Here is a 24,498-nt window from a genome sequence, read left to right as displayed (position 1 = left end):
GTTTTGAGATGGGGTCTTACTCTGTCACCCAGACTAGAGTGCAGTGGCATGATCACAGCTCACTGCAGCCCCGGCCTCCCAAGCCCAAGTAATCCTCCTGCCTCAACTTCCTGAGTATCTGGGATCACAGGCACACATCACCACACCTGGGTAAAGACAAAGTCTCACTATGTCGCCCAGGCTAGTCTCAAATTCCTGGACTCAAGCAATCTTCCTGCCTCAGCCTTCCCAAGTGCTGGGATTACAGGCATGAGCCACCACACCCAGCCTAGAATGGGTTTTTAAAACAATTTGGGAACTACTGCTAGGCAATGGGGAAAAGGTCTCAAAGCTCACTGGCAGTCTTCTTAAAAACACCTCCAGTCTTTCAGCTTTCCTTCAGCACTTTAAACTCATCTCATCTTTCCCATCCTTCCACATTGTTAGAACTGTCTTCTCTCTGCCACAAACAATGCCAGATTATCTTACTAAGAATGAAAAAACCTGCTCCACGACCATAAATAAAGCAGCTCTAGAAGTTAGAGGAGCAAAATTACCTTAAATTTTACTTACATGATGAAATTACTCTTGAAGACTGTAAGAAAGTGTAAACCACTTGAAAAAGAGTACTTCTGAGTAACGTGTCCACGGGATATTCCTGCAGTTTGAAAACAGGGAAGACCTGCCTTTTAAAGTGTGTTAACTTCAGTTAATCAACACAATGCTAGAGACATCTGAATACAGAGGCAACTAGCACGTTGACTCAGACAACCTGTGTCTAACAACAACACACGATGAAAAGCTGATTCACTAACGAGAAAAAAAAAGGAATGTTACTAAAAAATAGGGATATCTACTTAAACTGAAATTGCACAAACCTACAATAAGAAGAATTGAAACCTATTTCATTTTTTTTTCACCTGATTATGTCATGGACTTCAGAAGGACCTAAAAATACAACCCTCCGAAAATTAGGATCCAAAGAGGTTAAACACACCTAAGTCCAACATCTCGTAACTCAGAAGTTAAAGTCAAAGCTTGCTTGAGAACTCAAATACAGTGGTCTTCTCATGCTCATTCTGTCCACTTCACTTCTAAATTTCCTAACCTTATCTTTCTGCCCAAAAAGTACAGTGGACAGGGAGGTGGAAGACCTAACTGTGGTCATCCATACTGTGAACCAGGTGTGTAAGTTTAAGTAAATTGTCTCATTTATAAAATGAGAAGATTGAACTCAATGAGCTCTGAAGGCCCTTACAGCTGGAATACACGGTGCTCCTTGAGAGTGGCATAGGTCAGCTGCTATTTAACACAAATTTCACTCTACTACTTTTTTTTACATACCAAACTCTGCTATAGTTTAAGAAATTTAAAAATACTACTTTAACCCAAACAATATCTTTGTTTACCAAAAATCTCCGTATGTAGAAAGGATCCTGAAATTCTATATAGTTATTTATTACCAAAACTTAGGCAAACTGCTCTTTAAACTTCAATCTGAAACCTATTTGAATGCCTATTTAAATTTGAAAGTCTAAACACCAATCTGAAACCTATTTGAACGCCTATTTAAATATCAAAAAAAGCTGGGGAAGTGATACATTTCACATATCTTTTTCATTCAACCTGAAATATGCTACATAAACATGTTAAACTCCTCAGAAATAATTAGCACTGGCTGGGCACAGTGGCTCACGCCTGTCATGCCAGCAATTTGGGAGGCCGACGTGAGTGGACGACCTGAGATTAGAAGTTCAAGAGACCAGCCTGGCCAACTTGGTGAAACCCCGTCTCTGCTAAAAATATAAAATTAGCCCGGTGTGGTGGTGCATGCCTGTAATACCAGCTGCTTGGGAGACTGAGGCAGGAGAACTGCTTGAACCCAGGAGGTGGAAGTTGCAGTGAACTGAGATCATCCCACTGCATTCCAGCCTGGGCAACAAGAGTGAAACTCTGGGCCAGGCACAGTGGCTCACACCTGTAATCCCAGCACTATGAGAGGCTGAGGTGGATGGATCACCTGAGGTTAGAAGTTCAAGACACCAGCCTGGCCAACATGGTGAAACCCCATCTCTACTAAAAATATAAAATTAGCCAGGTATGGTAGTGCATGCCTGTAATACCAGCTACTTGGGAGACTGAGGCAGGAGAACTGCTTGAACCCAGGAGGTAGAGGTTGCAGTGAACCAAGATTACCCCACTGCATTCCAGCCTGGGCAACAAGAGTGAAACTCCAGGCCAAGCACGGTGGCTCATGCCTGTAATCCCAGCACTTTGGGAGGCCAAGGCAGGTGGATCACCTGAGGTCAGGAGTTCGAGACCAGCCTGGCCAACATGGTGAAACCCCATCTCTACTAAAAATATAAAACTAGCTGGGTGTGGTGGTGCATACCTGTAATACCAGCTACTTGGGAGGCTGAGGCAGAAGAACTGCTTGAACCCAGGAGGTGAAGGTTGCAGTGAGCCAAGATTGTCCTACTGCATTCCAGCCTGGGCAACAAGAGTGAAACTCCATCTCAAAAAAATAAATAAGCAAACAAATAAATAATTCGCACCAGCATGCGATTTTACAGACTATAATATCAGAGTAAAATTTGTCTTTAGTTTTGGACTGCTATTAATCAGGCTAAAAAAAGAAAAAAAAATGCCTACGGTAAGTGTAGGATGTTTACTAGGCTATCCGTATGAGGAACGGAAGAAAGTAAAAGGAAAAAGAAGAGAAGAAATGGAAAGGAACCAAAAAAGACAAAAAAGGGAGGAAACTGAGTGAGTAAAGAACTCAGGAAAAAAAGACAATAAATAGGGAGGAAAAGAATGGTCCACAACTGGCTTGCTGATATGCCAGGGCCAGGGTGGGCCGGCATCCACAAAACGCTCAGATAGATTCCAGACGTATTCCGGTTTTTTGTTTGTTTTAATTTTGGACAGAAAGTTTACCCAGAGGGGACATGTTTCCTTGTGCCTGCTCCTAGACTCCCTGTTGAAGACTAGGAAGATTCCAATGCATGAAAAGGAACACAAGAGTCTACAGTCCAGAATACTCTAGGTCAGGGGTCCCCAAGTCCCGGGCTACAGACAGGTACTGGTCCATGACCTGTTAGGAACTGGGCCACGCAGCAGGAGGTGTGCGGTGAACTAGCCAGTAAAGCTACATCTGTATTTACAGCCGCACCCCATCACCCACATTACCTCCTGAGCTCTGCCTCCTGTCAGATCAGCAGCGGCACTGAATTCTCATAGGTGCACCAACCCTACTGTGAACTGCGCATGTGAGGGATCTAGGCTGTGGGCTCCTTATGAGAGTCTAATGCCTGATGACGTGTCACTGTCTCCCATCATTCCCAGATGGGACCATCTAGTTGCAGGAAAACAAGCTCAGGTCTCCCACTGATACTACATTATGGTGAGTTGTATAATTACTTCATTATACATGACAATGTAATAATAATAGAAATAAAGTGCACAATAAATGGAATGTGCTTGAATCATCCTGAAACCATCCCCCACCCCAGCCATCCGTGGAAAAATTATCTTTCACAAACCAGTCCCTGGTGCCAAAAAGTTTGGGGACCGCTGCCCTACATGACTGACCTGCAATGTCCAAGACCCAACATGTTCCTGAGGAGTAATCTTACCAGAGCTTACAGTTCTTACTCCAAAAGAGCATGATGATCAAAAAACACGTTTTAGGAAGTAAGATGAGTATTTATGCAATCACAGTTCAGTGCTTTAAAACAACCGTTACTCTCCAAAAACAACAATAAATGCAGTCAGAATGCATGCATTGCCAATGGACTCTCGGGAGCCACTGTGGTCTCCCTCCACAATGCTGACGGCTTTCTGGGGTAAGAGGCTGGACCACTCAGACACAGAATGAGCCAGGACGTGCTGCCACTGTTTCCCACAGAAGAGCAAATGTTCTTCGGTTATTGCAAGGCATGATTTCTCACACACATGATCACTTTTAAAACTTTAGAGCAATTCTGTTGTTTGGGTATTTCTGTTGTTTAGAATCCCAAATAATATTTTATTTTTAAAAAACATGTATCTCAAAAACATTCTGCAGATGATATGAAACGACTAAACAGGGTACTGATTAAGCCTATAAAATCCTTGCTCCAAACTGCTTGTCAGGTAGTAACAAAGATATATGGCAAAGAACAAACCCCTATGTTTCTTTTTCAGGAGAACTAAATTAGCAGCAGAAAGAATCTCAATTTAAAATCCTTTAAAAAGAGGAGTAAAGGGGGATTTTATATCTTTTTCCATAAAAATAAGAGACGTGTAAGCAGAGTAACTTTTTGTAAGCTAAGAGGCATAAAACAAACTACAGATTTCAAAGATAAAATCCAAAATAAACGGCATTAAAAAAAAAATTTTCATTTGCTATTAAATACCTGAATTTTCAGGCAATACATGCTAAAAATAGAAGAGTCACCACAAATTATTTTGGAACTGAGCCTATAAAAAGTAGGTCTTACAAAATTCTAAACAGCTAAAAACTAGGAATAGCTAAAGGAATATGAATGACACTAAGGACAAAGGATTAAATAAATGTTCTTAGCATAGCAGTAACTAATCTCTCTGGAAACATAAACAAAAAAGATAAACACAGAGTTTTAAAAATAAACAATATGTGCAATGAATGCATGATACATCAATACAAAAGCAGACAGCAAAACAACTGTCAGTGGCCTTGACAATGGACAGATAAGTAGCTTGGTGAACATAACAAAAAGATTCAGTACTAACAAAAATGTCCCTAGAAATAGGACACTAGCACTTATGGTCACAAGCCACACACAATTTTGCAAGAGAAAGATCTGAAGTGGCATTTTTTTATGAGTTGTACAAGAATTGACAGAGGTATGAAGCAGGTTCCCAGAAACTCCCCTAGCGGTTTAAATACCATCACCGAAAGAATGACCTTAGAAGGTGACTGCCTCCTTCGTGGAGATGAAAAGCAGCAGAGTATTTCACACCTGTGTCAGCAACTTTTCCAAAGTGTAATCCAGGTTCAAGATTCAGGTCTTCTAACGTAGATAGCACAAAAAAAAGAGAAGGGTGCCCTCCTGACCCATCCCTAACTCCTGAAGAAGAGGGCCAGCCACACGGCAGGCAGTCTAATTTAAGGAGTCCAAGATCGTTTTACCTGGGGACTCAAAGGTATCACCCCTACAGAGACCAGTCTTGATTACTGGGTACCTTTCAAATGCTGGAGTTTCCTGGGAGGATCTACAACCATACCACCGTATGAATAATCTCAATCACAGCATTTCAGGGCTGGAAAAACCTTTCTCCATCCAACCTCTCATTTCAGATGAGCAGAGACTCAAATCTCTCGCAGGGTTCCATAGCTAGTTGGCACTAGAAATCCAGTGGAAATATTGTAAGCAAGCTTGTCCAAGACGTGGCCCAGGACAGCTCTGAATGCGCTCAACACAAATTCACAAACTTTCTTAAAACACTATGAGATTGTTTTTGCAATTTTTTTTTTGCATTTTTTTTTTTTTTTTTTTTTTTGTAGCTCATCAGCTATTGATAGTTTTCGTGTATTTTATGTGTGTCCCAAGACAGTTCTTCTTCCCGTGTGGCCCAGGGAAGTCAAAAGATTGGACACTCCTGGAGGTGCAGCACAGTATCAAATACTACTCTACCGCAATACTTTTTCCAACAAACTACATAAGACCAGTCACAGCCACCAGAAAGAGAACTTCCCACTTAAGGAGGAAGAGGAAAATGTGGAGGAAATCCACGAGGGGGGTTCTGGCCAACCACAAGTCAGCATGGGATGCTGGACACCTGGCTGTGCGGGAAACAGAAACATGAGAAGTTGGAAGAAAGGAGCACAAAGAGATGGGAGAAGGCAAAGGCAGACACTGCCACTTAAGCACTAGTCTTATCAAGTACAAGAAAAAAGAACTGTCATTAACATCCTGACTCTCTAAAGTACAGGAGCCTTTTTGAAGGGCTTGAGGAAGTGGCAGAGACAAACTCCAGGAAAGCCTGGGGAGGCGATCACACAGCAGCTCCCTGATTCACCAATTCAGAAGTGGTCCCAGCATCTTGTTAAGCAGACTGCCAACCCCAGCCTCACACTGTCAAGTCTGAAGGATTCAAAACAGTTTCACAGATTTAATTACGAAGATTATGTCACAGATACGTATTTGAGTCAAGAAATGAGTACAGATCTGGGTAGCAAATCACACGTAGCTCTTTTTAAAGAGAAAGAGGTGGTCAAAATCTAAAGCTGCGTCCGTGAAACACAGTCTCAAATCAATTACTCATATGCCAAATCAACTCTTAAGATTTTAAGGTTCAATCCTTTTATAAAAGCAGGGGGACAACATACAATTTCAAGATAAAACTAAAACTGGTAGTGTGAAAAGCAGAGAAGTCTCACGGTCTCAGCCCAGCTTCGTGGTCTGCACTATACAAATGATTTGTTTCCTAATCCATGAAGCACGCCTAGTAATAAGCGTCATGTGTGCCTTCCAGAAACTTGATTTAAACAAGGTAACGATCATAAAGCAATCTAAAAATGTAAGCACTGCACGAATTCTGGACATAATTTTGGAAAGGCATTTGATATGAGTCAAATAATAGCACCTAGCGATATTGCAAAGTGTTCACCAGAAACAAAAAGGAAAACTTACTCATTTGTTATTTTCTAACAAAGAACCCTGTGCTACTGACTAGTCTTGACATAGTTGATATGTCTTTTAAAAGTTTAGGACATTTAAAAACTTACAACATTCCATTTTTGTCTTCCCATTCCCTGCTCACCAATTTCTTCTATTTCTCTGCTTTCAGGTCAAGTTATATACATTTTCCTCAAAGTTTTAACTTTTCTTTCCTCTCCAATAAATTCAATCGTATTAGAATATACTGTCAAACCTCACTTCGATTCAACTAAGACCTTGAGTCCATCTGATTCTCGGCACCTGGAGTCTGGTTTAACATGGAATGCTTCCAGAGCACCATCTGTCCTCTTTGAATGCCCTGGAATCTCTACCAAATGCCTCCCCAAGACCTTCCCTCCCCATAAACATACACTCTAAGTAAGAACGGTGTGCTTGCTATGCAAGCACTGCTTGAAGACAAGTCTCCTAGTAACCCCACCCCCTTTCCTACCAGATTCCAGCCCCACAGTGCCCTCATTTAGAAACTACAGAGCCACCACTATTCTCCAAGGTCATCAAAATCAGGAATGACTGTGTCCTAACGTACTCATCCATGCCCCTGATGGACATTTCCTTCCTGCAACCCTGATTCTTCCATGAGGCTGTTATCTTCAGGGGATGTCCAAGTTAATGCTGTCACAGTCTATTATGGACCCAAATCCATGGAGTTTTGTCTAGAAAAAACTATGTCTCACGAAAATCATTTTATCTAGAGAGTCCACAACTATATAATGTGCTGCATTATACTCTGTAGCTGCATATTAAGAGAAGACCACATGCAGTGTCATGCACTGTAGTCCCAGCTATTCAGAAGGCTGAGGTGGGGGCATTACTTGAGCCTAGGAGTTCAAGGGCAATCTAGGCAATCTAGCAAGACTCCATTTCTAAAAATAAATTGGTCAGGCACAGTAGTTCATTCCTGTAATCCCAGCACTTTGGGAGGGTAGGGGTGGGAGGATGGTTTGAACCCAGGAGTTCAAGACCAGCCTGTGCAACAAGACAAGATCCCATCTCTAGAAAAAAATATATTTTTCATTTAGCTGGGTGTGGTGGCACAAATCTGCAGTCCCAGCTACTCAGGAGGTTGAGGTGGGAGGATCACTTGAGCTCAGGAGGTTGAGACTGCAATGAGCTATGATTGTACCACTACACTCCAGCCTGGGTGACAGAGTGAGACCACTTCTAAATAAATAAAAGGCATTTGGTTAGATTTAATACAACATTTAGGTTTAAGGAGTAGCAAATAGTTTTGTCATTTAATAACATCAGAAATACTTTAATATATTTTAACTGGGGATTTCTACTTTAGCTAAGTAGGAACACCCAATCTGAGTTTTAACAGACCCAATATTTTTGGAAAATATATGGAGTTCTCAAGAAATTCTAAATAAAATTAATTTAATCCATTTTAAACTTTTACAACTCAGTCTGCCATAGAGCAATTTTTAAATGACATAATCCTTTAGAAATCAAGCAGTGATCACTGCTAAAAGTGATGGGGGTGGGAAGAACCGGCCAAAAAAAAAAAAAAAGAATCACAGAACTTTAGAAGATACTGTCTATCCCAATGGTTCTCAAAGTTTGGCCCTCTGACCAGCAACGTCAGCATTACCTGGAAACTTGTAAGAAACATACATTAGTGGGCCCACCCTAGACCTACTGAGTCAGAAACTCTGGGGTGCGGCCCAGTCAAGTGTGTTCTTCAGTGATTCTGATACACACCAAAGTTTGAGAACCACAGGTTCAATCCAACCACTCCATCGATGAGAAAGAAGTGAAGTCAGTAACATTCTCAAACTCGAACAAGTCAGTGACCTTCAAAATGATTCTTAAACTATATACCTGAATCCAAGTAGTCCCATAGGATCTTCTAGGCAAAAATATATCCTGATCTTTTGTAGCATTAATTCTAATATCATTACCATCTACTCAGATACAGGCAAGTATTTTTGTCATGAGTAATTTATATTTAATACCTAAAAAAGAAGACTTGGCTGAGCGCAGTGGCTCATGCCTGTAAACCAACACTTTGGGAGGCCGAGGGGGTGGGTCCCTTGAGCCTAGGAGTTCAAGACACACCAGGGCAACATGGCAAAACACTGTCTCTACAAACAACAACAACAAAAAAAACCCACAAATTTGCCGGGCATGGTAGCATGCGCCTGTAGTAGCAGCACCTCGGGAGGCTGAAGTGAGAAGACCGCTTGAGGCCAGAAGGTTGAGGCTGCAGTAAGCTGCGATTATGCCACTGCACTCCAGATCCCATCTTGAAAAAGATAAATACAGATTTTTTTAAATAAAAAAGACTTCACATGTGACCTCGCTACAAAAATGACAACTCAAATCTCACAGTCTCTTTCTGTGTGGTTGGTTGGGTTAGCTTTTGTTGCTATTAGCAGTCGTGGGTTTTGTCTTGTTATGCTCGTGTTTTGGTTTGGTTTCAAGGGCAACAGCAGGAATTGACGGAACACGTGGTTGATAATTTTGTTTTCGGTTCGGGGGCTTTTATTTTTTTTGCCCCACCCAAAAGGTTCACAGCAAAGGTATTTGAGAAGTAAGGACTAAAGGACTAGGAATTGCTTAAAAGATAAGTCTTCCCATTTTATCTTGGAATGTATTCTATGACTTTTTTTTTTTAAGACAACAGATTTGTATTTCCAATTGTGTTTGACTTACTCAATGATAACATTACTTTTCATTTGTGGAACATGTAGTGGCAGAATGATAGGAAGACAACATTTATCCTAGGAACAAGCTGTTGTGGATGAAGACGGGCCTAAAATCCAAACACACATAGCAGCACAAAGTAGGTTAAGTCTGATGCATAGTATAGACAGCAGACTATGTGTATCACCTCTTAAAGGTACTAAACCAAATATATGGCTACAATACAACCCCCAATATAGGATCTACTACATGAAACAAAATCAACAATTTTTGGTCTTAGGGCTCTCATTCTATATATACATTTCAAAGCCTAGTAGGGGTTATCTACACAATTAAACAAGTTTCTGTTTACATTTTAAACATCCTGTTTGACAAGCTTGTAACTCGGGTGCTAGGATTACCATAGAAAAAAAGTCATAGAATACATGAGATTTGGAAGCTGAAGAAAGAAATGTTTCCATTCCTGTTTGTCATGGTTAAGGTGTTTTGTCAATGTCATGCCACACTAGAGATAATATTTCCAGTCCTTTTTTCAGACTCCATTAACATATACAATTACCAAACAAACTTTGATTTTATAACCCAAACTTTCTAACATAGTTCAGTGCATGATTTTATTTTATTTTATTTCCTCTGAAGAAGTTATCACGGGCCAGGTGCCGTGGCTCACACCTGTAATCCCAGCACTTTGGGAGGCCGAGGTAGGCGGATCACCTGAGGCCAGGAGTTCGAGACCAGCCTGATCAACATCGTGAAACCCCATCTCTACTGAAAATACAAAAAGTAGCCGGGCGTGGTGGCACACACCTGTAATCTCAGCTACTGGGGATGCTGAAGCAGGATAATCTCTTGAATCTGGGAGGCAGAGACTGCAATGAGCTGAGATCGTGCCACTGCACTCTACTCTAGGTGACAGAGAGACTCCATCTCAAAAAAAGAAAAAAAAAAAAAAATTACCATGGATGAGTGCACAATGCAACAGAAACAACTACTTCAATTTGATTTATACTTCCAACTCTCTCTGTATGACCTGAGCACCAAATCTTCTTGTGACTTTATTTTTCAATCTGTCATCAAATAAGTGTAACAATTCCTGCTACATATCTTAGCAGAAAGAAATCAGAGTCACAGAGCTAACAATAGTACCCCCGGAGAGACTGCATTCCTTAGAAGAACTATAAAGCCAGTGGTGTAGTTACTGGTTACTTCTCTTCTCAGCTCCATGATACAGCCTCTGAAGCTAAACTGGAAGGCTCAAGTTAATTGAACATTCATTCATTCAACATATATTTATGAGCACTGACAGGTGCTAAACAGCATATTAGGCCTTGGAGATAACAATGGTCAGCAAGACAAGCACAGTTCCTTCCCCTCACAATGCATCTCAGAAAAGTACTGATTCAACTCATAGGACTTTCATTTAGTGTATACGCCAAGGGCTCACATTCATTTGTAAATAATTACTCATAATCATAATTACTAATAATCACTCCATTCTGCTCCTGAAAAAGGGAGACCACATGCACTACATGGAAAGCCACAGAACACACGAATGCTCCATAATATGAAGGCCCCACATAGGCCAAAAATATCACCCACTAAGCACCTTATAATCTATGAAGGGGAAGCATGGTGTTAAGACCTAGAAGATGACTGCAGACTTTTAAAGGCAGAATACCTTAGCCTAAATGATGATCTGTCAATTACAGGATTTAAACACAAACATATCCTCTGTAACTGTGCCATCCAATACAGTAGCCACTAGCAGCTATTTACATTTATCAAGTAGAAATTCAATTCTGGCCAGGCACAGGGGCTCACGCCTGTAATCCCAGCACTTTGGGAGGCTGAGGCAGGTAGATTGCTTGAGTTCAGAACCAGCCTGGGCAACATGGCGAAACCCCGTCTCCACTAAAAACACAGAAATTAGCCAGGCATGGTGGCAGGTCCCTGTAATCCCAGCTACTTGGGAGGGCCGCAGTGGGAGGATCGCTTCAGCCTGGGAAGCAGAGGTTGCAGTGGGCCAAGATAGCACCACTGCATTCCAGCCTTGGCGACAGAACAATGCCCTGTCTCAAAAAAAAAAAAAAAAAAAAAAAGAAAGAAAAGAAATTCAGTTCGTCAGTCACACTTAATGTGCTCAATAGCCACAAGTGGTTAGTGGCTACTACACTGGATAACACAGATTTATAAATCATTTCCATCCTCTCCAAAAGCTCTATGGGACAGTGCTGCTCTACAAATACCTCTGTAATAATCTGAAAATTACAACAATGAAACGTGATGAAGCACCTGTGCTCTGTTATGGCACATCAAAGCACGTCCACTGGTAACGTAGTACTTCCTTCCCAAGTAAGTCGAAAAGTAAAAACAACCTTGGGCATCTCTTCCAGCATATATTAGTAATCAAGAAAATTCACACCGTCCAATCGGCCAAAGGAATTCACAAATTCCTTTGTTGGTGAAGGATGAAATTCACAAACAAGTGAAAAACTGATATTTTGCCCCTTCCTATTTCTTTGATAATGTGTTACTAGTATTGTGTACTTTCTGTGTAAGTTTTGTCTTGGGGTGCTTGCAGCTGTGTTTTTAGCCTGGTAGCTAGTAGCAGAGAAGGAGGTGAGGACAGTTCAGAATGAAGATGAGTGGTTCAGGAAAACACCGACACAGATAATGCAACTTAAATGGAAGTAAATTTAATTGCGACCAATGCAATAAACTTAAGTGCTCACTGTGTGCCAGTGATGTGCAGATAAACAAGTCACCATTCCCACACCTCTGAAGAGCCCAATTTAGTAGTGGTGTTCAATATGTAACAAACACAATGAGATATGCTGTGATATAACGCAGTAAGACAAGCATATATACAATGCAGAGATGACGCAGGGAGGGTATTTTTTCAATGGTTTCTGAGGAGAAATCAGGGAACATTTCCTGAAGGAGGTATCCAAGAAGCAGAAGAGCAAACTAAGCAGAGCCGTGCACAGGAACCCCAAGTGGTTTGGCAATGCTGGTGAAAAATGTGTTTCATGGTTAGGAGGATGGGGGTGGACAATGGGAGGAGGGAGATGGGGCTACAGAGCTATTTCCACACCAGACCACAGATACTCACGTTCCAGTCATGTCTGCCTGAGCAGGTCTGTAAGCCTTCTTCACCAAAACTGCAAGTAATACGAAAACCAATCCCTAAAATTTGTTAAATAATATACCCATGCCTGCCATAGAGGTTAACAATATTTGACAGCAATCAACAGGAATATAAAGTTCTTTGTGACGCGGTACTCTTAATACATATTGGTCACAAATACACTGTAGCTAGTATCATTTGTTTTCAGGGAGAAACCTCTGTTTACTATGAGTTTTCTTTGGAATCTCTGTACAGAAAACACTAATGAAATAGACTACTCCCACATCTAAACGTCCCACCAACAGTTTATCTGACCAGGAGACAAATGAAACAAATTAAGAGGAGAAAGGAGATGTAACAGCAAAGTTTCTGTACTCCAGACCAGTCTTTTTTTTTTTTTTTTTAAATCCAAAATGCTAATGGCAGAACTTCTGCTACTCTGTACCACACTGCACCTCTGGGTACATCCAGCTGTGACCACACCACAACTGTATCGCATCCAGCAACCTAAAACACTCTTGTGGTTGCTCATGCAAATACTTGGAAAATATTTGCCTCTTCTGGACTCTCCCCTTCATATTATACAAATGCTCAAGTCTCAAAAACAGAACAAAAAACTTCCAGAGAACCTATTCACTTCAAATTACGGAGATCCCCTCTCTCCTTAATCCACAATAAACTTCTGGAAAAAGTCGCCTACAGGCCTTAAAGAATCTCCAAATGATTTTCCTCCCTTATACAAGCAAAGCTTTTCAAACAAAAATCTTAACAGTAGAAATGTACCCACATAAACCAGCTGGCCCTTAGGCGAACATAAGTACTACTATTCACACAAACATAGGGCCCTTAGGCAAAGGGACGTTTTCCACGAGGCATACGTGTCTGTTGAAAGTAAGGGTTCTGAACTCGACCTCTCTAGGTCCTAGGTACAGTCTTCCTCCCTGATTTAACTCCGAGCTTTCACTCCTCCAACTGTAAAATAGGGGTAACAGTACTTTTACGAGTAGATCCATGTATGGGGAGCCGCAGTATCTGACACAGAGACCCCACTGAGTGACAGATCAATATGTGTTAGCTATTTTAGCTGTTCTTACTATTTTGTCCCTAAATAGGTATGATTTCACAAGTAGCTATTCCATCAAGCTGGTTACTTGTATAAATTCGCACTCTGCACCAAAATCACTTACGGGGAAGTGGGGGTTAAAAATACACCGTCCAGGCCCTATTTGGATGTGGGTCCAATTGGTCTGGGATTGGGTTGGGCGTTAGAACTCTTTTTAAAGCACTCCAGTTGGTTATAACGCGCAGCCGTCCTTCAGGAGCACACAGAAGTGTCTACACGTCCACAGAGATGTACACACCACCTGTAAGATCCAAGTTTTGAGTCCAGCAGCGCAGGTAGCCCTCCCGCCTGGACAAGGCTCCCCGAAGCGCTGCGACGATGAACCTAGCACTGCTCGCCGACAAGCGCCAAACCCCTCACCCAGCGCCGGGCCACCCGCTAGACACGGCTCCATCGGGGGTCACACGCCCCCTCGCGCGCGCCCTCTGCGGCCCCCTCGGGCGCCGGCCCCTCCGGCCCACGTCACCGAGCCCTCGCCTCCCGCGCCCCGGCCCCATCCCGCCCCTGGCACGTGACTCGGATGCCAGCGTACCTGGCTCCATCAAACAAACGGCGGTGAGGCCGGCCGGGCGGCGGCGGGCGCGCGCGGGGGCGGCAGAGAACGGGCGCGCCCCCGCTGCCCGGCGCCGCGACCGCGCCTCCGCCACTCCGGCCGCCGCCGGCCGCGCGCCCCGGCAGGCCGGGGGCGGGAGGGCAGAGAGCGCCACCCTGCTTCACCACCAGGCCGGCCTCCCCTGCCCCGCCCCGCCCCGCCCGCGCCCGCTCCCGGAAACGGTCTCCCGGGAGAGGGCCGGCTAGTGCGCACCCACCCGCGGCGGGGAACGCCGGCCCTGCGTGGGAGGCGCCCGGCTCCGGCGGCCTGCCGCCCCCGGCTGCTGCGTGTCACCCCCGTCACGACTCTGCTACGCACTTCGCCCCCGGCTTTCAGCTCCGGCGCTTCCGCAGACCCCTCACGTGGCCGCCGCCTTCCTGCCACGGCACTCCCCGGCGACCGGGGCTGCGGCCCCTAGCTCTGCGAGGGATCCCGAGCCTGTGCCCACCCCACCTCGGACGTCACCCTCTTCGGACCACCCAACCCACACCTTCCGCCTAGGGCGGGGCGCGGGGAGGACGGCTACGAGCTGTCAGGAGCCTCCAGCTTTCCCCGTGACGAAGCTCACCCTCGCCTTGATCGTCGCCACTCACCCAGCAGCGGGCTGCGAGCTGGAGCAGACGTTTACACCGAGGGAGGAGTGGGGGGAACGTCTTGATTTTTCTCCCTAATTTGCCACACACACAGGAAAAAACAAACAAACAAACAAAAAACAGCAGACGCAGCTCTACCTTTGGGCTGGCTTTAAAGCTTTTAAGCTTCCCACGTCATCCTACCCCATGCAACAGACTTACCGAATAGCAATGCCCACCCCACACACCTGCTAGGTAATCGGGGGCCCCACCCACCCCACCTTCTGGAAACCTGCGCCCGGGGTGGGGTTGAAGAGACACTGTCTGATATCCTAAAGTCAGAGGGCGTGAGGGGACCGGCACCCCTCGCCCCACCCAGGCGCGCTGCAGCCTCCCGTCCCCGTCTCCAGAGTGCACCAAGGCATCCTGCGTCCCTGCCGGAGAAAAGAGGGACGGGGCCAGAGGCCCGAGTTCCAGGGAGTTGCTGATTCCAGTGGAGAACCGAGACACCGTGTCCTTTCTAATTAATAAGCATGCCACCCCCCAACTCCAACCCCCACCCCCCCGGCCTTATTTCTTGTTGACAGCAAAGGTGGGGGACGTGGGAGAAAGGCGAGAGTTGTCTCTAGGTTCGGGATGTTGGGCTGCGCGGAGGGAAGAGGTGGGATCTCGAAATGGAAACAGTTCCCCCTCCCTCCCCCCTCCCCCCTCCCCTCCTCCTCCTCCTCCTCCTCCTCTTCTTCTGTTTACCTCAAGTTTGAATTTTATCTGCGCAACATTAGCTGGAATGCGGACATTGAAAAAAAAACACACACACACACTCTCTCAGCCCGGCGGCAGCTCCAGAGGAGCCATGTGGCATCAAGCCACAGCAAAGGGGAAAAAGTGCTCTTAGCAACACAAACATGGCGAAATCGCTCCCACAAGCCGGGTTCCCGCGACAGCCCTACCTTCCCCCGCTCGCCTTCCGAAGGTCCTGGCCAGGAACCGCAGACCCTTTCCGGGGGGCGGCGAGGGGGCCCCGGGCCGAGCGAGGGTGGGCGCACGGGGCGTGCTAAGGGGAAACTGACTAGCCAGCCGATCAGCCCCGCCAGGAGCGGAGGGGACGCCTTTTTCACGCCGTGAGATCGCAAAGGAGAGCAAAATTCCCATCCCAAAGTCCTGCGGGACTGGCTCGCCCACCCGACGAACTTACCCCAGGGCTGAACGCACGCTGCTTAGCTCCTTGCCTCGTTCCTTCCTCCCGGGCGCGACGAGAGGGGAAAACGATGCGCACGTAGATTTGTAGAGAGTATTCTTGAGAATTTCCCTGGGATGGATGGGGAGGAGCGGTGGAGACTCAGGAGACAGGTGCCGCGCTGGCCTGGGCTGCCGGCTAAAAGTTGTTCTCCGCGCGGTGGGCGGTGGGGTCCCCGGCCAGGGCCGAGGACCCCGGCTCCCTGCCCCCCGGCGTCGCCCACTTGTCACGCCAGGCTGCTGCGTGCGCTCGGCTGCAGGGGAGGTGGCGTAGTTTCTCTTCCTCCCACCTCTTCTCACTCACTTGTTTTTGTAGCCGTGGGCTCCCCTAATGCTTTCCTCTCCACAATGTTGTTTCATTATATCATGTCCATCATGTGACACCAGAGAGGCCTCTCTATGGAAACTTAAAGGGGCTCCCACGTGACTGCAGCAGCAACAACAGCAGCAGGACTGGCGGCGGCGGCCGCAGCGGCGTCCGTACCTCCACCCACCGGGAGCCCCTCGCAGCATCCCGGAGGGGCTTCTGGCGCTGCAGGAGCCCAGATCGGGGAGCCACAGCATCCGGGAGCCGTGGTGTCTGTGCGTGCGTGGAGTCTGTGCTCATGACATAGGAAGCCGAACAGAAGGAGCGTCCTCAAATCCTTTCCTACAGTCACCAAACCCACGCTCTGTTAAAATGACATTTCATGGCTCCTACTTTGTTTCCTCGGCGAGCAATGAGTTTTGTATCAGGCCTGATTCAGTTTGACAAAAGTCAAAAAGAAAAACCGGATTTGTCCCTCTGCAAGTTCAGTCAGATCGCTGGGAGAACAGAAATGACAAAACAATAATAACAGAAATAGAACCAGGCATTTGATACATAATTACCATCACCACGGCTTTCAAGCTTTCTGGAATTACATTCCTCCAGTAACTGTTGATGATGCTTGCAGGAGGCAAAATGCAATGCAGTTTTTCTCTTCCGCAGCTATATTAGGGCTTTGTTGCTGACAACAGTGAAAACTTGTTTGTGTCAGGAAGTGAGGTACGGAGATATGACCTGGAAGGTACAGACAAAACCAAAGTGGCAGTTTTTGCATTACTTTTCTGACCACATTCTTTCAAATGGTGACAAGAAGGCGGTCTGCTGTAAAATTCGTGGGGTGTTTGATGGGAAACAAAATAATCAGAAAAACATAATTATCCCTAGCCATACCATACTTGCTAGTCGCTAGAAAGTATACATATATGTATCTGTGTATACATAGAGAAAGCAAAAAGCATGTGCACTTTAATATTTTTGAGCCACTAATTTTTTCATCATTTCTAGCATTAACAAACACTTGGAAAGACTTACTTAAGTCCAGGGATGTGTGGAAACTCACAATGTTGAGTGCTGTGGGTATTACTGACTCACAGTCCCTTTAAGGGTTTGTACCATAAATCCCAAATTTCTGCCTTAAAGTTTTTGCAGACACGGAGATTTTATCCTGTAAATCTAAGCCAGATAGCTATTTCTGGGTTTTTTAGTTCATGCGTTTCCATTTTATAAGGGAAACTGTTTGGATTGGCGGAATCAAGAAAAAACTTCGCAAGAAACTGAAGAGTGGGATGGAAGATCTTTTCTTTTGGCCTTGCCTTGACACTCTCTCTCCACCTCATCAGTTTACCTCATCAGCCATGATGAATGAGCTCCATTCCAACCCTTCTAATTCTATAATATCTCTCCCAAGTTTTACCTTCCTACCTCATGCCTAATTCTTTCATCCCTTTCCTCCTACAGTCCTTGCCTCCCAACTCAGCCCCTTTTCTGCCTGGGCGCTCAGCTCAGGCCTCCCCAAAGACTATACCCCCATCCTCCCCTGCAGCTGCCCCCAACCCCACGCCCTTCCCAGCTTGGCCTCTCTTCTCTGCAACTCTACCTCCTTACCTCTCTTTGACCTCTATTCACCTTCACAGTCTGGCCCTTGACGTCTGGGCCTCTTCTTACCTCTCTTTACCTGAAATGTCCGGGCCCTCACTGGGGTCTCCTCCTCACCCTTCGCTCTGGTCCCATCCCTTCTGCTGCCAAGCCCCAGCGTTCCTCCAGCTCGGCCTGGTCAGCTTGAGCCTCATTTTGTTCGCGTGCCCCTGGGCTGGGAAAGGAGTGTGTGGTGCACAGTGGGGCCGAGGATCCCCCGGGGCCGTGGCCCCTGCCTCGCCCCCTCCACCCCTCCCGAGTCCCGGTTGCGGCGCTTCCTGGGCGGATGGCTTGGAATTGCTGCAGCAGCTGCGGTTCTGCTGTGTCATGCAAGAAGGAGGCGGCGGCGGCCGGAGCTGGAGGGGGAGGAGGGGAGGAACCTGATCCTCCGGTAGCGAAGGGCTGGAGGCAAACACCGAGCTCCTCCAAAGCCGCCTGGGAGCAGGGAGGGCTCCGCTAGCCCGGGGGGGCCCTCCCCGCGGGGCAGATGGTAAGTGGGGCGGTGCAGGTGGTCGCCTTGGGAAGGGAGCGCGTAGGGGGGTAAGGTGGGGCGGCGGGAAGTACTGGAGTCATCCCAGCCAAACTAAGGAGCCCGGTGTCCAGCTGAGAGGGACCCAGGCCGTAATAAGGATGTCCAGCCAAACGCAGCAATAATTACTATTCGAGTGACGCCCCGAAGTTGACCCAAGCTACACAGAGGGTGGAGTGGTGCATCCTGAACCCAGGGCAGAGCTGGAGGCAATGATTCAGGGTTTGAGAAGTATCAAGCCCAATGGCCTGGCGCTTTAAGGTGCAGCTGAGTAGGAAAAGCCAACCCACATCGTATTCCCAGAGCCTTGCTGCGCTTTCTGGGTTGTCTTGTTTAAAACTAGCGAAAGGGATGGGAAACCTGCCCAACCTCACTTTAGCCACGAAAATAATGCTCTTGGCCAGTGGCCTTGGACAAACAGCCTCTGGTGCAATAAAATAATCAATAGGAAGAACTACTTCATTCCCCTCACCATCCTCCTTCCCCAAGTTCCTTTGACCAGAGTACCTCATTCGGCTTAAAGGAGAAAGAAAACTGTGTGTGACATTCCCTCCCAGTCTACCTGCGGCCAGACTCCTCACCACACAAACTGCCCACCCCGCTCCTCTCCTCATCTTCAGAGCCATGATTCCGACAGACATTGCAATACTACTCACGTTGGGTGAGAAGACTGCCTGAAACTCTGAACAATTTCACCTCCCTTGCCCTTTGCCACGGGAATTCAGAACCTACAACTGAGAGCAGGGAAGTTTACGGACAGGCTGGGCATGTAGGAACATTACTTCCTTCACTGGACTGTAGTTCTCCAGACAACTTTTTAATTATGATTATTCCCTTCCATTGCACTCCTGGAAATTTCAAAGCACTTTCTAAAACATCATTTTTTTAATGTCAGTCATACATTTAGAGGTAAGGGGTTGATGGGATTAACTGAAAGGCTAATGACTGTCTCAAAAGCACATGCTGTTGCTAGGGAACCCAAGCTCCTGCTGCTCTCTAATCACCAGCGTGTTCCATGGAAATCAAACTGCTCAGGGTGTTATTAAAATGAACGGCATCGGGTTAAAGGCGTTCTTGCTTATGTTGTAGCATCCTGGATTATCGATTGCCTCACACCCACATATCTTGTTTTCCTAATTTGATTTCTGTATTTGCGTCACTGCCAGGGACACTCAGACTAGACCAGTCAGTTCACTTCCTGTTTCTCAGAACTGGTTTATATTTGGTCTTGTAGCACTAGCTGGTAAAACATTATCAAACTGATCCTCTTGGAAAGAAATCTTTGCTTCCCGTTGAAAACAAATTATTCCAATTAAATTCTAATTCCCGTGGAAAACGTCATCATTTGAGGAGCAGACTGCCAGTTGCCATTTGAGAAACCATCCTTGAAATGTAAAGCCTAGAAAAAAAAATCATCTCGATTTCTTTTACCCAAAATCTTCATTCCTCAGCACTAGAACTAAGACACACTCGAGTAAAGAGTAGATTTAAGTATACTTCTAAAATGAAACGCATAAATAAATAAATAAATAAATAAATACACGTTGAAGCTGGGGAAATCATTTAGACTAAATAAGGCATAGAATTGAATGGAATCCAGGCCCAGGAAGGACAAGTAAGCTTGGGTTAGCATTGTGGCATTCAGAGAACACAGTGTGATTACAAGGCTGCACTACAAATAGGAAACCCCATCACTTTGTGTACTAATTGTCTCTTTTACCAATTCCCCTACGTCCCTGGACAAGACAACCTTGTTTTGTTTTGTTTTCAGTTCCTTCCTCTTTATAACAAGGATATTGCAAAGGCAATATCAGAAAGATAAGCCCTATGTAAATAGGTGGATTCTGATGTAGACAATTTGTTTAGATGGAAAATAAAGCCCTTTGAAAAAGATGTATAATGGCATCAATAGCCTGGATGACCTTGAGTGAGCCATTATAGGTCTTATGTCAGTTTCTTTGTGGAAACTTAAATGAAAGTGCTGGACTAAAGGATTTCTAAGGCTCCTCCCATTTACAAACTTCTGTGATGAGATTGAACTCACTACATAAAAATTTCAATTTTAGCTGGATTTTGCAATGTTAAATTTTAGCACTGAACCTTTAGTATCTATCCATAGGAACCTTGAGGGAAATGATGGGAAATGATTTTCTATTGATGTATCCATTTTTAGTGTCTGTTGACAGAAAAATAAAATTTACCTTACTCCCCATGTACTTACTCTCTCCCTGCCTCAGTGGTATTATGGAAGCAGCAGGATAAGAGTTACAAAAGGATATAAAAGTATAGAGAAAGTTCTTTCAGTCTACTTATTTATTTATTACAACAACCTCTCACTGTGTTACCCAGGCTGACCTCCAACTCCTGGGCTCAAGCAAGCCTCCCACCTCAGCCTCCTGAGTAACTGCGGCTACAGGTGCACTCAACCATGCCTAGCCTTTCAGTCATTTTAGATATAGGTAATCCTAAGTACTCTGATGATCCAAGTGGTGGAATGATGGAGGAAGGGGTATACAGAAATATAAACTGAATCCTCATGGAACTAATAATAATCTATTTGCCTGTGTTTTAATTAGTGCTAGGCAAAAATAGACCTTGCTCAGCTCTTAGAATTTTTCAGATTCACAGTATTGAGAAGTGGCATGAAGAAATGTGAGATTTGTGCCACAGAGAAAAGACCTGACTTTGAAACCCAACTCTGCCACTTTATTCATTATTGAGTGCTTGCGCTGTGTCAGGTATTGTGCTGGGTGCTGGGAATACAAAGATGAATAAGACACAGTTTCCGCTTTGAAGGACATTATAGTATCATGAGAACAAAGATGAATATGCAGTTGATGAGGCAACAGTGAGGTGATATCAACAGGGGAGCTTATAAGGGTGCCTAACCCTGACCACACATAGGGTCTTTAACCACACAAGGTGAATATTGAGATGAGTTCTGAAGGATAAGTAGAAGTAAGCCAGACAAGTGGGCAGGTTACAGAGAAAGATATTCCAAGCAAAGAAAGTACTATGTGTAAAGACCTTAGGGAAAAAGCTGTGCCCAGAGAGTTGAGGGTGAAAAACAGAGCCTGGCAAGTAGGTTCTAAATAAATACATTGTATAAATCCGTGGCAGAAGTCCTGAAGGAGAAATCCAGGAAGATTAGCATGGTCGAGTATGTCATCCTAAAAAGTCTGAACTTATTCTAAGGCTGTTGGAGAACCACTGATAAATTTTAAGGGGCATAGTGAACTGATCAGATGTTCATTTTAGAAAGATCTCTCAGCTGGGTGCAGTGGCACACTACTGTAATTCCAGCAGTTTGGGAGGTTGAGGTGGGCAGATTGCTTGAGCTCAATAGTTGGAGACCAGCCTGGGCAACATGGTGAAACCCTGTCTCTACAAAAACACAAACACACACAAAAAAATAGCCAGGCCTGGTGGCACACACCTGTAGTCCCAGCTCCTCAGGAGGATGACTTGAACCGGAGAAGCGGAGGTTGCAATGGGAGGAGATCATGCCTCTGTGCTCCGGCCGAGGGAAACTTACAGTCATGGTGGAAGGCGAAAGGGAAGCAGGCACCTTCTTCACAAGGCGGCAGGAGAGAGAGAGCTTGCAGGGGAAACTGCCACTTTTAAAACCATCAGATCTCATGAGCACTCCCTCACTATCATGAGAACAGCATGGGGGGAACTTCCCCCACGATCCAGTCACTTCCCACCAGGTCCCTCCCTCAGCACGTGGGGATTACAGTTTGAGATGGGACACAGAGCCAAACCATATCACATTATAAGAACGAAATAATGATGGATGTCTAAACTAAGGTAGCAAGAATGGAAATGGAGAAAGGAAGAATTGAAAGGGTTCAAGATATATTAAGGACATAGTACCAACAGAATTTGATTATTGATGGTATCCTCCATCAGTGGTATCCTTCCATTTTCATAAACCGTAAATCTGCTCCCATTATATCCTGCAGATATATCCTGAGGTCCAAGATAGGGACCTCAGGAGGAAAAGCAGGTTGTGGAGTAAAGGTAATTAGTTTAGTTTTCAACATGTTGAGTTGAAGTGTCCATAGAATATCAAAGTGAAGCTGTCTACTACATAATTGAACGGGGAAGTCTAGAACTCAGGAGAGAGATCTATGCTGGAGTCATCAGAATAAGGAATAGTTCATGGAAGTAGATGAAATCTCCAAGAGAAGGCATAGAGAAAGGAAAGAAGAGGATCTACTTTGGAACCCAATGAAAACACTGAATTTAAAAAGTGAGGAAAGAAAAAACACAGGGGAAAAATATCCCAAGAGGTAGGAGGACTAGGAACAAGTAGTTTCAGAGAAGCCAGGGGAGGAAATATCAGCAGTATTAAATGCCAGTGAAAGATCAAGAAAAAGAGGATTGTGGCCAGCTGCGGAGGCTCACGCCTGTAATCCCAGCTCTTTGGGAGGCCGAGGTGAGCGAATCACCTGAGGTTAGGAGTTCCAGACCAGCCTGGCCAATATGGCAAAATCCTGTCTCTACTAAAATTAGCCGGGTGTAGTGGCACACACCTGTAGTCCCAGCCATTCAGGAGGCTGAGACACAAGAATCTCTTGAACCCAGGAGGCAGAGGTTGTGGTGAGCTGAAATTACACAACTGCACTCCAGCCTGGGCAACAGAGCAAGACTCTGTCTCAAGAAAAGAAAAGAAAAGAAGAAGAGTACTGAAAAGTTTTTTGATTTAGTAATAAGGAGGTCATTGGTGTGTTTGGCAAGAAGGAGTTTATTAGTAAAATGGGGTTAGTAGCGAAACTGCAGTGAGTTGAAGACAGGATGACAGTAGAGGATGCAGATAGATGAAGTTCTTTTATATAAGAAGGACTAAAGGGCAAGTAGGGGAAGAAAATAAAATAAAAGTATTGGAAAGAGATTGGTGCAATCCATGGTCTGCAAGCTTAAGGCGGCGCAAGGAAAGAAGGAAATACTATCCTAGTAGAATTCTTTATTCTCTCAGCCTTCAAATTAAATGGCATTACCATCCACCAATTACTCAACACAAAAAGCATGTAGATATTCTTGATTCTTCTCTTTTCCTCCGTTTTCACAATCCTCAGAATTCAAGTTAACTTTACCTCCAAAACATTTCCAAAATGTCTCTTTCAATCTCCACCGCTACCACTCTAATACAAACCACCATCATCCCTCTTCTGTGCTCTTGTAATAGCTTTCTAAATGGTTTTCCTGCTTCTGCTCTTGTCCTCATTCTCCACAGCACAGTTAGAGTTTCATAAATCATAAGTGTTAAGACATAAATCAGATCATGTGATTTCTCATCTTAGAATCCCTCCATGTCTGCTGATGGCACTTGTGATAAAGTCCAGACTCCTCCTCCATACAGGGCCTATGGAGCCCTGTACAGCATCCCTGACCACCTCTTCAACCTCATCTCCCACCACTCTCCACCACTGCAGTGACACCAGCCTTATTTATCTTCCTCAAACGTGTTGAATTTGCTCTTGTATTGTACGATTTACCCCATATACTTCCTTTTCCTGGAATATTTTTTTGGTCATTCTGATCTTTGCTTATATGTCACCGCCTCAAAGAAGTCCTCCCTGATCACTCCACCTGAAATGTCCTTCTCTCTCCACGTTTCCAACTATCCTACGTATTTTTTTGTAGTAGTAGTGGAACTTTATTACTATTTGTTTTTATCATGTATGGTTGAGAACTCCTCTAAAATGCAAACCTTATGAAGATTACTGGCATGTCAGGCACTTAAAAAATATTCATTAGGGCCAGGCGCGGTGGCTAATGCCTGTAATCCCAGCACTTTGGGATGCCAAGGCGGGCAGATCACGAGGTCAGGAGATCGAGACCAACCTGGCTAACATGGTGAAACCCCGTCTTCACTAAAAATAAAAAAAATTAGCTGGGCATAGTGTTGGGTGCCTGTAGTCCCAGCTACTCAGGAGGCTGAGTCAGGAGAATGGCGTGAACCTGGGAGGCAGAGCTTGCAGTGAGCTGAGATCTCACCACTGCACTCCAGCCTGGGCAACAGAGCGAGACTCTGTCTCAAAA

At 45.1% G+C, this 24,498-nt stretch overlaps 2 long non-coding RNA genes across 7 annotated transcripts in view; one reads left to right on the top strand and one right to left on the bottom strand.

The window, feature by feature from the left end:
* Positions 1-18,374, bottom strand: part of LOC103883247 — a 167,351-nt gene extending 148,977 nt beyond the window's left edge. The window contains exons 1-2 of one of the 5 annotated variants that reach the window (XR_004183423.1): positions 17,952-18,374; positions 15,939-17,021 (exon numbers count right to left, since the gene is read on the bottom strand). This is a non-coding gene — a long non-coding RNA (uncharacterized LOC103883247). Of the gene's footprint in view, positions 1-552; positions 1,835-15,938; positions 17,806-17,951 lie in introns of those variants that run through there. The other 4 variants (XR_004183426.1, XR_004183425.1, XR_004183424.1 and 1 more) reach the window with 4 other exon arrangements.
* The window catches only part of LOC103883245, a 73,475-nt gene continuing 67,305 nt past the window's right edge, over positions 18,329-24,498 (top strand). For both annotated transcript variants that reach the window (XR_645410.4, XR_645411.4), the window contains exon 1: positions 18,329-18,411. This is a non-coding gene — a long non-coding RNA (uncharacterized LOC103883245). The remainder of the gene's footprint in view (positions 18,412-24,498) is intronic.

Source organism: Papio anubis, chromosome 4 (assembly GCF_008728515.1).
Source record: "Papio anubis isolate 15944 chromosome 4, Panubis1.0, whole genome shotgun sequence".
Classification (NCBI taxonomy): Eukaryota; Metazoa; Chordata; class Mammalia; order Primates; family Cercopithecidae; genus Papio; species Papio anubis.
Note: the sequence above shows the minus strand (reverse complement) of the source record. Positions and strands in the feature narration are given on the sequence as shown.